This window comes from Pomacea canaliculata, linkage group LG1, assembly GCF_003073045.1.
Source record: "Pomacea canaliculata isolate SZHN2017 linkage group LG1, ASM307304v1, whole genome shotgun sequence".
Taxonomy (NCBI): domain Eukaryota; kingdom Metazoa; phylum Mollusca; class Gastropoda; order Architaenioglossa; family Ampullariidae; genus Pomacea; species Pomacea canaliculata.
The window spans coordinates 16108285-16123115 of NC_037590.1; the positions used below are offsets into that span (position 1 = coordinate 16108285).

Below are 14831 nucleotides of genomic sequence, written 5' to 3' on the forward strand. Positions count from 1 at the left end.
ATAGCTCCCCAGAATAAATTGACAGCCGGAGGTGGTGCTTGGAGTGAAGTGACTGCGCGTTGCAAGTGTTTTTCTGGGACTACAGCAATATTACCTGTCAGTCTGCCTGCTTGCTTCAAATTCTATTTTGGGGGATTCACGACAAATACCTTTAACATTAGGACTGGTGGTCTGTCCTCAGTTAGGGATTATTTTGGATCGGTTCTGTGAGCTTCTAAACTGCCAGTATTTAGTTCTTTACCTTCTAACACTGACATAATGTGGCAAAGGCTTGTTTGAGACAAACTTCCGGATTAGTGAATGGGTTTTGTGGAGGTGGTAGTTACCGAGCTGACGTGAATACAAGCTCTTAGCAAGGCACTAAATTTTAACACAAAGAACCTCTGCCAGGTCTGCTTTAAGAAGAAACGGTATCAGATGGTTCTCAAATTCTTCTTCAGCTTACTTTTCCTTTATTATTTATTTATTTTCCCCTTGTAATGTGTGCACTGAGCATGTTTATTATTATGTAAAACTTGATAAAACAAACAAATAAACCTGGCGGGCAACCTTTAAGTAACCCCTAAAATTGTCGGGAAACGAAAACGCCATTACCGTGAGATTCCACCGGAATGTAGCTGGATAGGAAAGTGCTTCTCGCTGACACAGCTCTGCTTTTTAGGTTTGCACCGAATTTCATTCTGTGATCTCTGATTGAGTGCCGAAAAAAAATTTCTAACAAATTTTTCCATTGGTTCATTCCCGCGCACGCGTGGTTTCAAAAACCGCAGCAGACAACAGCCACGGCGTTAAGTCCTATTAATTAAGAAAATCCTGCGCGGCCCGGGCCCCGCTGAGTGGATCGATTACAATTTCAAAGCCTTCAAAAGTAGTTGTTGTTATTGACCTTTTGTGTATCAAATAATCCACCCTCACAAAAAAAATAAAAATAAATAAATAAAAAATAACACGTGGGCTGCATTTGCGGAAGATGATAACATCGTGGTGGACATCCCTAGCCAGGACGGAGATCAAGATTCATCAATTGCAACATTTTTTTGATAGGGTGGGAGTTTCGAACCATTGAATATCGAGCTGATATCGGATCGAACGGTGTTTCCATTTAGGATGGAGGGGGAGTTACCGTACCTTGGCAGTCATTTGTTTGTCTTCGCCTGGCCACGATGGGGGAAGTACAAGCAGAGCTGGAATACAACCCGAGGATGAAGGACCCATATTTGTACAATCGATTCGGATGCCAATTTGCGCTCTAGTCAACCCACAGGAAACTGCACGTATCCTATTTCTTTTATCTTGACATCCTCCACGAGCCTTAAGTGTACAAATTCTAACAGGCACACCCGAATTTATGTAGACTGGCCGATTTTTTTTTTTCAGTCTTTATCGCCACCCACCACCAACCTTTTCTTGAGCGAAGACAATCAGCAAAGAAGTCTGTGATTCCTTTGTTACCCTACTGACGATTGATTTGCACACATAGAACTATGAGAAGCTAGTCAACGCCATGTTGAGTATGTAGCAGAGATATTGCTAATAAAGGTTTTTATATTGTTTGTAAAGATGTTTCTCTCATCGACTCAAGTGAGTGGGTGTGACCGTTTAAAAGGAAAGCGATCGTCTGTTTCAAGTGTTTTAAAATGTTCAGCTGCGGTTATGGAATCTTGGGTCAGGGTCACCTTAAACAGTTTTGTGTCGGTTTTGCCCCGTTAAAAACGGTCTGAGAGACCACTTATTCTTGTTTTCTGTCTTTTTTCTCTCTTTCTCTTTCTCCATCTCCTCTGTCTCTTCCCTTTCTTCGGTTCCTTCAACCCATTCTCTCCCTTGTCTAAGTCCATTCTTCGACATATCTGAACATAATGAGGCACTGCAGACTTATAAACAATGGATGAACTACTTGGATGTAAAGGAAAAAAAAAACAGGCATGTGAAAGACACATCTACAGACAAACTAATGATTCCAGCAGTAAAGCGTACGAGCATCTAATGTCTTGAAAACACAAGCAGTAAAGAAGCCATTGACAAAGAACAGACAAAGACATGTAAAACTATCTCCTTCGGAATTACACCGCAATGAACGACTAATGACACAGGCTGCACACGACAATTAAGATTGTTTGGTTTTTTATAATCCTTTGGTGGAATTAAGGAATAAGATTGATTGGAAGGTAAGCCAAGTCCAGGATTATGGTCTAACAAGACGTTTATGACGCACGGACGAAACGGGTATGTGACACCCGGTTGATTACCCACAGTCCGTCTTGATCCACCCCTCCAGCTCCCTTCTTTTGTCTGACAATCATAAAACGTTCGCCGCCTGTCGTAGGCAGGAGATTGAAGTCTGGGATACATCCACATCGTGTTGTCGTCTTCCCTGAAGTTAGTTTGCTGCCAGCATCGATCTCGCATGTCTATCCGATCGTCCTCCCCACCCACACCTCTCTAACTTCCTCTCTGATCACGTGGTGCACGATAGCGTTACCCCACCACTCCTACCCAACCTCAGTTTATGTGCGGGGGTCGTTCAAGCACCAGAGCTGTTGTTTGTGTATTTTTTTCAAAAGTCGACTTTTTTTATTCTCTCATTATTGTCAAGACGATAAGAAAGTGCGTGCGCGTTAGGATGCGCAGATGGAGATAAAGATGGAGAGGAAGGGAGAGACTAACATTACATCCTCGTTGTCCTTTTACAGAATTTTCCAACCTGTCGACTGCCGAGACCTAATGTTTGCAAAAGCATTCAAAAAGAAAGACTCGCCTTGCTAATGCAGTGGATGTTCGAGAGAGACTTTTTTCTTCTCTAGAAAGAAGTAATTTGGAAGACGAGACATTAGGTTTCTTGCCGATTGCTTGGCAACAAAAGTGTAAGCCGACAAGTCTTTATTCCCTCCACAGGCAGACGGCAAGATGAACTGTAAATGGCCGACAGCCTCAGTAATCTCACAGTCTGTGCCGATGCTGGAGAGACCGACTGTGACCTTTGTCTTTGGTCTTGGGGGATGGTACTGTCATTATACAGACTGTACGCCCACAGCATCATTACAGTTAAAAACTCAGGATGTTGAAACAGCATCGTGACCCCGCCAGGTCACCTGCGTGCATGACAACTGTACCTCAGGGGCTACCGCCTACTGAACCCGAGACCTAACCGTCCATTAATTTGGCATTGTTATTCAGATGTTGTTTTTTGTTCGAATTAATTAATTAAATTGTGGTGCAGAGCAGAATCACCAGAGCTTGAAATATCATGACCACATCTAGCAAGTCGTAATTACAGTAAAACATTAAAAAATGCGTTGACTTCCGGTACTGTAAAGTGATATCCTCTCCACTCCTACGATCGAACCCAGTCTGATTTTAAGCTCTAACAGAACCACTAACAAGCTTTTTCCAGTCAAAGTCGGAAGGCTTCTATTCTGCAAAGTTCAAGGTTTTCTTTTTTAAACCGATACAATCGAATCCAAACGAAGTCCTTTCCTAATGACATCTCGATGCCAGGAACAGCCACATTTCCACATCCCCAGCGGCAGTCCCGTATTTCCTGTACTGTGTGATTCTTGAGCTTGAATGGCTTTTATAATCTGACATCAATTGTACAATATGTGTTCTCTTCCACAACCTTGCTTGCCACCTGTGGAGGGGCTTAATTGTCAAAGTCCTCGTAAGAACTTGCCGCAGGGAGTTGCTGCTACTCAGGTAGCAGAGGACTGCCGGTTGTGGTAGACAGATATTTTAGTATGGCTGTCAGTTTAAGAAATTTCAGTTTCAGGAAATTGTGTGATTGATACCCAGGTATCATACAATCAGTTTCGGTGAACGGGTATCAGAGATTATTCAGCTTCAGTAGACGAGTAGCCGAACGCTATCAGTATCACAAGTGGCAAGGTTGATAGCCGGGTATCCGACATTGTCTCAACTCGTTATCAGAAGTCTGTGAGCAAGGTGTTGTGGACAGCCCATATCTCTTTTGGGGAATAAGTGGTAAGAGAACAATATGGATGGTGTTTACAACTTATTCTCTAAGACTTCACATTCATCTAACTCTAACACCAAAACAAAACAAAACAAAACAAAACAACAAAAAAACAAGACTGCCGACGATTAACTTCGAGGAAAAGCTGACGGAAACCAAGTAGGTGCCGAGGGAGGTCTGAAGACAATTGATCTCTAGCTAGCAAGACACCCACACAATCACCTACATACCCACCCACACATACACCCACACACACACATACACCTACACACACAAACATCAATATATAGTGTAAAAAGAAAGCGGAGAGCGAGACAATTATTTTCATTCGTAAACCTTTGGAAGTTTCCAAAAGAAAGAAAGAAAGAAAGAAAGAAACAAACAAACAAACAAACAAACAAACAAACAAACAAAACCAAAACAAAACAAAACAAATAAAAATGGCGATGACAAATGCTACGTGGATCTCTGTAGCACTTCTTTACAATTCATGTCTTTCACAACACCGCGATCCCAATACTGGATAATCACAATGCAGTGTGTCCTTCCACCTGACTGAAACTATCTCTCACCTATACAGCAATCTCTTTAGTCTTTCAAAGACAATACCGACAGAATTGATAAAGATTACATCCAAGAAAATATCAATAAAACCAGAGTATAAACCTTAGTTTTTGTCCCTAAGGACTTCAGTATCTATTAAAAAAAACTCTACCCACGCATATCACAACACAGCAAAACAAATGACATGCTAGTCCCACAGACGCAGCCCCTAAGAATAAACCGACTGGGGCCTCTCATGTTGGTAGATCATGATGCCACCATTGATCATACTTTATTTCAAAGGCAGCAAATGCCAGGCCAGCCATCGACTACCAACAGACAGCCACATTGCTTCCTCTTCCCTCCATAAAAGTTACAGAACTTCCACAACCCAATACAAGCCTCTAGGGTCGAATCTTCGCTTACTTTCAAAAGATTACAATATATCATTATGTGTCAGGATTTACATTCTATGTTGGACGGTGCAACTGTTACCAAAGAATGTAAAACTGTCGAGAAAGATGAGAAAAATGGCAAGAAAGAAAAAAGAACTGCCAAGCAACATAATATTTCTTTGATGCAATTTTTCAACTTTCAGCAATTCGGGGGTTCTGTGAACACAAGCTATATTTTGTGCTTATTTTTTAAGGTAGGGTTCATTTAGGTCGTGGAGTTTGTGGGGGAGATGGGATTTTTTGTTATTGCTGCGATTTTGGAAAATCTGTTTACACATTTGTTTTCTTTTATTTTCCTTCTTTTGTTTCTCTTCCTCGCTCGTTCAAGCGATTTAACCTGTATTCCCGCAAGCGTACCTCTTTACAAGTGTGTGTGCGTTTGTGTGATGCATATATGTTTTATATATATATTCATTTACTTCCACTTTCCTAAGTCTTGTGTACACAAACGAGAAACAAAATGGCGTAAAAGAAAAAAAAACTTCTAAGAACTTGTTTTTCTGTTGCTGTCAGTATTTAGGACGAGTGAGCTACAAGGTCAGTCACAAAGCACTAAACGACCCAAGAAGAAGAAGAAAAAAAAAATCCACTTTTCTGTCAAGGATTCTAGCAGGCGGCTAATCCACATCGACCAGAAGCAGTGAAGAGCTACAGAACTTGAAAAGAGGTGAATCAAGGCGTCCAGGGGCTTTATTGTTTCCTGAAACATGGAATGAGCGTTTTCCCAGCATGCCAAGCTGACGCTTTGGTGTCATTAAGCCTCCGCCTCCGCCTCCGCCTCCATTCAACTCCAGGGTTCTTTCCATTCTTCTCTTCCTTCAAACGTGGCTTTCACTTATCTCTCAATGCAGCGGATCTTATATTGTTTTTTTTTCTTCGGTTGTTCAAAATCGCATGCGGGTTGTTATTTTGTTGTTATAACTTTTTATTACTTTTATTTCTTCGAGAAATAGATATGGGTAGCAACTTTGCATCTTTACTTACTAGCTGTGGGGAATATGTTCGCACAGAACATGAATTACTATCTTTCATTCCGAAAATGGCACATGCGTGAAGGAAAGAGCAATTTCCATCGCCCTCCCATCAGATCCCCAAGACGGTGAGATCAAAAGCCAAGGCAAACACACAAAAGCAGTATAAGGACGATTGGGTTGCTGGTTTTCCATCAAGAAAAAGATGGGAATGTTTGTTTAAAAGATCAAAAGAGTAAACTGTCACAACAAAGTAAAAGTCGTTAGTCTTCTGGCTGTTTTACTATGTGGTGTTTGTACCGGAGCCATTTCCTGTCCGCAAATGGCAACCGCAAAGGTCCTTCTTAACTACACACATCAATAATAATAATACAAAAAGAAAAAGTTTGTAAAGAGAACTTCCTAGTGTGAATGCGAGTTCAATGCGCTGCACATGAAAGTCGACAAATCAACCGACAAGAATCAGAAGCGACTGTACATGACGATGACAAATCCACACCATCACATGAAAAATGCAATTTAAACAAAATGTGGACGATTAAGAAAACCAATTTGATTAGTAAGATCAACAAGCTGTTGTGAATTTACAAATTATTAATTTATCACAGATAACTGAGAATGGTTTAGTTTTACTATTCCCTGGCAGAAACATTTGTTAGGTGTTCAACCCTCATTACACGTTAGCAGCGTGTCTTCCTCCCCCCATTTCCAACTTGTCCGGAAAATGTTTCACTCTGAACCCAAAACTAATCATACTATTATACTAATAGTTTCTGTTCATGAAGCAGCAATTATTTATCATGCGATGCGATATAACAAGTGACTAGAAGACCCAAAGTGACATTCATCTAAATACATTTATTTTCCCCCATGACCAGAAGTTCGTGACATCCATTTATTTATTTCATGCGAGCAGCGGTCTATGGCGTCCACAAATTATGCCTTAGTTTAGCAACCTGTTAATTAATCACCAAACGATTCCATTTTTCTGGGTGAGGTCAGTAAAGGTAAAACTGCATGAGGCAGATCAAAGTGCATGTTAATGAGACAATCACAATAAAGGGCCGCTAACTCGTGCGTTGGTGGGTGGCTCCCTTTCAATTACCTCCCCCGGTGGGCAGTGTGCGAAGAAGAAATGTAATAACAATGCAGACAAAAAAAAAAGATGCCAAGATTCAAGGATGTGATTGATACTGTTCCGGACACCATCGTTACAACGTGGTTTTATTGATTGGTAATTATTGATGATGATGATGATGATGATGACAGCACAGAAGAACGCAGTCATCATTAAATGATCTAGTCAAGTGCAATTATTTTCTAATGATTAAGTGAAGCTAAATCTAGGAAATTATCATCTCTTTCTCCAGATGCATCCCGACGAACGTGACCATTCATCGAAAGATAATCACATCGTCACGCCCGTTCGTACGCGTGTACATAATTAACAAATGATACCAGCTGGCTAAGGCCTTCACAAGGTAAACAGTGCCATAAACAATCCTAATACCTGTGCATGGTTATGTTTTCAGGCCTCTATCTCTCCAGACTTCTGAAAACTATCATGAACCGAGCTTTACCCAGCAATTAGAAAAAAATGGATGACCTTGACCTTTAGCATGCAAAGAATCAGCATCGCAGTCAAGCACTTGCAAAACAAACAGAGAATACAAGCTCTAAACAACTTGACAGAAAAACAACTTTGTAATAAACAATATTGGAAAAAACCCTGAGGAATAATAGCCATACCCGCCTGTCTAAGGTAACCAGAACTAGCCCTCTTTAAAACCCCATTTTCTGCGACCAGCAACGCCCAAGTCGTGACATGCTCCATGCCTATGATCGCCACCGATAGTAAGAAAAAAAAAGTTTGGTTTATGTAAAAGACGTCTAGCGGGCCATTACACAAAGACAACCACAGCAACATACTTTCTGCGCATACAATAATTCATGTTTAAGTTCTCTTTGACAATCCTATTCCGCATGCGGACGATTTACTTCTCTGCATTCCTACAAACGTGAGAGACGAAGACATTCTGTTTTCCTTGAAAGTCATAATTATTCTGTAAGATGTCGGTCAGAGCGTGCGTGTGGTTCATTCCCGTCCCGTTTTGCGGTTAGGTTAGAATAAAAGTGAAGAGTGAAGGAAGAAAACGGTGGGAGATAAAAGTTTTTCGGAAATCTTCATCCGAAAAACTGGCGGATTGACTGAATATCTCAAGCCTGGGAAGCTACCACCGTGTGCTTACATCCAGTACGCACGCCCCGTTATCTGATAACATTAAATCTCTTCCCTCTTCCCTCGCTTCGTTCGAAAGCATGAACGCAGATACGTCTGGGTGGGAATCGCAAGGGTGCACTAGCCTGACACGACACCTAGCATAGTGGACCGGATTGCGAACCATAACTCTCGTTTCAGTTCGTGACAGCGTGCCCTGGGGGTTGCCATCCTTATCTCGGCGGTTCAGCCAAGTTTAGAAACAATGCGCGCGGATTGTTTGCTGTTGCATCACGGTATATCTCCAACCGGTAACGTCCCTTGCGCGGAGCTCTTTCACCACAAAGGACACATAAATGTCAGCTAGCGAAGAGATGCATGCTGGGTAACGTGCAGGCGATGAATGTTGTTGCGCCTGAAGATCAGTTAAAAGCATGGTCTTTTCGTGCATCGATCTCTCACTCCGCCTCCTCAACGCTCGTCATCAGTGCCACCAACACGTGTATAAACACGCACCAAAGCCTCGTCATCATCGGTTCAAATGTGGATGAACGTTTGAACAAGTCTGGCAAAGTTTATATATAAATGTCACTTGGTCAAAGATTTTGTATACACTTTTCTTGGCCAAAGTTTTTAATATTTTAATATTAAAGTCACGTGGCCAAACTGGGTCAAACGTTCAAACCTATTTGTCCAGGAGCGTGAACCGAGCACAGACTGTCAAATACTTATTCAGGAAGGTAGTCTATAAAATTTACGAGACATAGTCACATCGTAGTGTCCGGTTAAGAGGTCATTAAGAACCGACGAAGAATGAGTGCGAGCGGGAATGACCATCAGACGACGCGGGCTCAATGATCGAGTAGAGTTCCGCCGGGTCAAAAGGCCATGGCGAGGAAATCCTAGAACCACAGTTATTAAGATGCCAGAACTGGGAGAGGATGGTGTTTCACATCAAACGCCAAACACCGGGAACACTAAGCAGGAACAGATTAAAGCAGTCCAGCGTTGATACCGCCATGCGTCGTCTTCCTTACACTATCATGTCGTCGCCACAGTCGTCTTCAATGAGCTACGGTTTCCCAACGGGCTGGAACCGGAAGAATGTCAAGGCCGCGCAGTGATGCGGATGCTGTTGTTGACAAGTTACCTCCATCTTTGTAGCCTGATAAGCAACCGCTCTTGTCGACGATAGCGATTTCAGCTGAATTGCTTTTAGTCATCGCTCGCCGTAAAATTACTTGACGAACGAAAGCAATCATAAAAGGATCAACAGGTCATCGATTATCACTAAAAAAAAAGTCTTAAAAAAAAGTTATCTGCCTGTCTCTGTTCACTTCCATGACAACGGTTTTCAATGTTAATGAAGTTAAAAAAAAATATGCAATCATACTAGAGAAGTATACGCACGTTTCATGTGAACAAAAGGAAATGAAAAAACTGTCCTGACATAATCGGAGAAGAGCGTGTGTCTCCATGTCGGTCAGCTCATGTTTCAGGCCCGTCGCGTTGCATTACTGATTCGTTCTTATCAATTGCCAGACCACACTGAACTGGCTAGAAGCGCATGAACTCGGAGAGTTATATCGAAGGCCGTGACTAGAAATTGCATCCTGCCCATTGTTGAAAAAGATTGTCCATGCCATAGTTGGGGTACTAGAGGACCTGCGCGCAGCGTTTTCAATTTCCCGCTGGAGAATGGAGTCTTGCAATGCTCCGCTGCGTGCAGGGCCGCCCCATTATTCAGTGTCGATCTGCATCTTCTGGCTTCCTCCCAACACTGCCACTAACCCAATACATTTCATTCGTTCCCACATTCGTTCCTTCCCTCTTGCTTCTACCCTACCCGACCCACCCACGGTCTTTCCTTGTCACATCCTCCGTCCTTTGTACTTTCCTCCCCGTGAGCCTTCATTACTACCATCTTGCCTGCAACTCAACTGGCTAACTTTTCCTCCCACTGCCTCTGCTCGGTTCCAACTGTGTCATAAGGTCAACGTCAGAGAACAGCTGTTTGTCCTCAAGCAAATAAATAAAGATTTGTCAATTTATGTCTTCCGGTGAAATTGTTGTTAACTCGATATCTCCAATTAATGGTTGTTGCGGCAAGGCAGATGTGTTTTCTCCAGATACAAGACTTTCCTGACAAACATACAACAACCGCCAAAAAAAAAAAAAAATTCTCACTGAGACCTTCCTTCCATTATTCCACTCGTTCTCTTCCACCACTCCCTCCCCTACCTCCAAACTGGTTTGCGGATGACCCCTTCGTGACCCGTCAGTTTTTTGTAGACCACGTGACCGCCAAACGATTCCTGTTTTCATCTAACAACGTCGATGAGTTTTCAGAACGTGCTTATTGAAGTTCTGTGTGCTGGGCGTCCACTGGGCCAACCACACTCCGCTCATATTGGTTTGGTTGAAATATTCGGTGATACAAAAAGGATGACGAAGTCTGATGTAGACGATAATGGTAACATGCCATAACTGATGAAGCCGACTCCACAGCCGTTCCTCCTGAGCAAAGTCTACCAGCTAATATTTCCCTCCATTGAAGGACTTTTTAATGAACATTATTCAATTTGATACCGGTTCTGGTGGATTGATTCTTTTATCAAGCAAAGTGTCCCGAAAGATAAACAGGCAAAACAATGTCTGCATGCAAATGAGCGCAGAAGTCAAAAGGAAGACCGCGGTTGATATTGAAGAGTTTCAAAGGGATACCATCGACCACATTCATATAGTTCATTGTGGTAGGACTTGCTGAAAACAACCTATTTAAATATTTCATTTTAAAGTGGTCATTATAAGCCATTGCGTTCTGAAACATCACTGTAACGTTTGTTTTTATTGTCTATTTAAAAATAAAAAAAGAATAACATCCCCCCATGCGATCGTGTAGTACAGATAGCTGGTGTAGGACCCAATAATAAACTGGAGCTCATTACAAAATGTTTTATGCACGCAGCCTCGGTGCAAACAACATTTGGAATAGACAGCTACCAGTCTCATTTCAGATACTTTCGAAGAAAAAAATACCATCGTGAATGTTTCAAGCAATGCATTTGCGCCAATTATTTATGAAACGTCCAGATGAGATTCTCTGGTTTCCGATATTTTTATGGAAGAGAAGCGGGTAGGTGAGATGGTTTTCATGTTTCCAGACAAACTTCAGTTAGGTGAGATTTTTTTCTTTTTATTCTTTAATTATTTATTGAGCAATAAGATTCTTATCACTATCAAGGGATTTATATGCTGTTTACCTTTTAGGGAGAAAAGGGTTTCATATGGATTTATTGCTACACTTTGCAGCACCAGCAGCAAACTGTTTGTTGCATAGACACACCCTGTGTCTGGTTGTCGTGAGATTAACTAAAAGACAACTTACTAAACTTACTTCCCAGTGTCTTCACGATAGCCCTCAATCTACATCACTCGGCTGCGACTTTTTTCTCAAGACTGTTCAAATGGAAAATATGAGAGGAAAAGAGAGAGACAGAGAGAGAGAGGGTCTGAATGGAGATGGGGTCATGTGTATGACATTCTAGTAAGGTCGTTCAGTGGCTCAGCGCAGCTGGAGATTACGATTGCACCCATACCCGATATAGGACGATTAGATGGACGGGGAGAAGAGACCGATCTTTCCCCCTTCCCACGTCCGCCCACCACCACCACCACAAAGGGATTTAGAGGATGGGGAAGAGAGAGAGATGAAGGTCGATATCAGAACCTCCAAGCAGATCCTCCCTCAGAGCTAGCTCCTGCTATTTCTGTAAGGAAGTAGCTCTTCCATTAACTTTGCTCAATTTCCCCAATCCCACCGTGATCATCGTAATCTGGGCCATCGTCAGCTTTGTCAATCTCTTTCTTCTTTCCTCTCCTCCTCTTCTGTCCCTCTCCCCACCAGCCACCCTCTCTTCCACAACACCGATCTCGGCATTGCTCCGACAAACCCCGGGGTTTGGATTGGTCAAACTTTTCTACTCCGGCAGTAGGGATGATTTCGTTTCCAGACCAAAACAAGTCATGCAAAGGAAAAGAAAGACTTCGAGATGGGGAACTTAACCTGCTTAAAACCATCTCGAGGTCAACCTTCCTCAAACAGGGTCAAAGCCGGACTGACCTAACTCTCAGCCTGGCGCACGCGCGGTCCTAGGGAAACACGTGACACAATGGCCGTCCCTCACCACACCTTCGCTTTATTCTGACGTATCGACACAAGGGATCGAAGTGTTCAGGCTCATTGTTGCCCCGGAAGGCCACAGGCGACAGTACAATGGTCCAACTGCTCCCCATGTTTTCCAATGGTATCGCCGCGATAAATCCACCCGGCACCCACCATGAAATTCAAGTCTCTAAGCAAAGGGCGGCAACACCTGTTGCTGTGAAGTCTTCCACAACGGTGCACGAGCCGCTTTCACCTCGTGACTGGAGTGTTTACACGTTCGATGTAAGTGCTTATGAGGCTGCTGAGTTTTATGATCGTACCGGCTTAACCGCTTCTGGTTCGCTCTCCTGTGTGTGTGTGTACGTGAGTGTGTACTTTTAAACTAGGATGTGTTACAGCAGCATACGCTTTGAGGAATGTCCTTACTCGATGGCGAAATTGTAATACGTCGGCCATAGCAGCATGAATCCGTCGGATGTCGACACATTTAGGTTCAAAAATAAATTTAAAACTAGATTGTAAAGGGTGAAAGCTTGTCTTTCTCAATCAATGGTCAAGTTTGTTTTTGAAGGTGAAGAAAGATGTTGGACATCATAAAGATGCAATTTTAAGACGCTACAGCTCAAAGACCTTCACCCGATCGCATTTAAAAAGTAATTACAGCAATGACCTCTTACACACAGACATGACCCAGCCAGTCAGCCAGTCAGCCAGCAGCTATAAGGATCCACTACATTGCTGGCAACATATACCAATGTAGACGAGAACAACACATAAACATCATATTCAATACAAGATGTCGCAGTACACCAGTCGGTGCGAGATTGGTTTCCTGAACCCTTTAACTCTTCCCAGACAGGGTGACCGCCGGTTCAAGTCGAAGTCGACCCCGAGGTGGTCCTTGCAAGTCGATTTGTTGTTACTAGTGTCGCTGACAAATGAACAGGGAAAGGTGCATCGTGAATGATGTAGAACAAGGTCCAGTGTGGAAAAGAAAAAGTTTTACCGATGATCGTTATCAAAACAAGTCTTTTTTAAACTTTTTGCATGTTTGGTTTTTTCGGATTGGTTGGTGAGTGGTGGGTGTTAGATGGTGGTTGGATTGGTTAGTCGATTGGTGTTCTTTGAGTGTTATTTTGTAAGTTTATTTGTTTTCGTCGATTTTGAGATATGTGGTATAATGGCTTTTAAAGATCAACATGTCAAGATAAAAGTGACTAACAACCTTCATACTCTGTATATTTTTCTCCCAGTAAAAAAAGCTTTAGGACAGTGCAGTATATCTAGTGTGAAACTCTTTGGACTAGTCCACGAAGCTATACACTTAATGTTAAGTGATGGTTCGCATCTTTCGTGAAGGGATCAGACTTGCAGAAACTGCAGCAACCACAACATAAACCTTCTTGGTTTATCATTTACTACGAATGTCATGGCAGCTGGATAGCTGGACCTTAGAAAGCAATACAGGTTAGGAGGTCATATTCAGCTTGGACGAGATTGCCTTGTGTTGTAAAGAGAAACAAAATAACCGGAGCTCGTGTATGTGAAGTGCTTTGATGTTGAATTTGGTATGAGGATAAATGCCAGCGGTAACTGTATGGCAATAATAAGCGAGAGATGTGGTCTTGATATAAACATTGCCAGACAGACAGACAGGCAGACAGACAGACGGACGGACGGACAGATATATATCTCGGACGCTCATGGACTACATTGAAGCTTTAGTAGAGGAAAAGGTGACAAAGGAAAGAAAACTACATCAATTGTATAACTAGAATGAAGGGACTTCATCTGATCATACCTGTCGAATGAGGAGCAACCAAGCATCCAAACTTCTCTCTGTCTGTCGACTCACTCACGTCGCTGCCCAGTGCCTGCCGACACCAACTGAAAACGAAAGAATTCTGCTAATTCCAATCTTTTCTCTAGCTGCTCTCTCTTTCTCTCTTTCTCTCCCGTTCACACGTTCACCTGAGTCGGCAAACTCAGCACGACTGCTGATCAATACTTTCTGAAACAGGTGTGAATACATCCATCCATCGCCTGTGTTTGAGAGTGATGGGTAGCAACCGACATTCCCCTCCACCGTCAGTCAAACTATTCACCTCTCTCTCGTCCACTCACCCGCACTCATTCCTTGACACCTTCCCATCGATCATGGCAATGAAATCGATCCTGCGATTTCCTCTTCTCTTTAAATTATTAAAAAAAAACATTTGTTTTATCATCTTTCATCCGGCAATGATCTGATGTTATGTGTACAGCAATAAACACGAAACGTGCGACCTGTGCAAACATGACATATCGAGCGGACGGGCGCTCACTTCAGGTAAATGAACAAACAGCTGACGGTTCTCAGCTTGAAGAGATGTAATACCTGTTGCGTGGTGGTCGTCGTATACCTGCTGCACATTCCCAGTCCATAAAGGACCCACGCTGAACACATTTATCAGAGCGTGGCTGATTCACTACTTGCATTTCAGTCTTATTAAAATTTTAAGGTTGT

At 42.6% G+C, this 14831-nt stretch overlaps 1 long non-coding RNA gene across 4 annotated transcripts in view; it reads right to left on the reverse strand.

The window, feature by feature from the left end:
- LOC112558187 overlaps positions 1-14831 on the reverse strand; it is a 43462-nt gene that overhangs the window by 9975 nt on the left and 18656 nt on the right. For all 4 annotated transcript variants that reach the window (XR_003098101.1, XR_003098118.1, XR_003098109.1 and 1 more), the window contains exon 3: positions 14127-14212. This is a non-coding gene — a long non-coding RNA (uncharacterized LOC112558187). The remainder of the gene's footprint in view (positions 1-14126; positions 14213-14831) is intronic.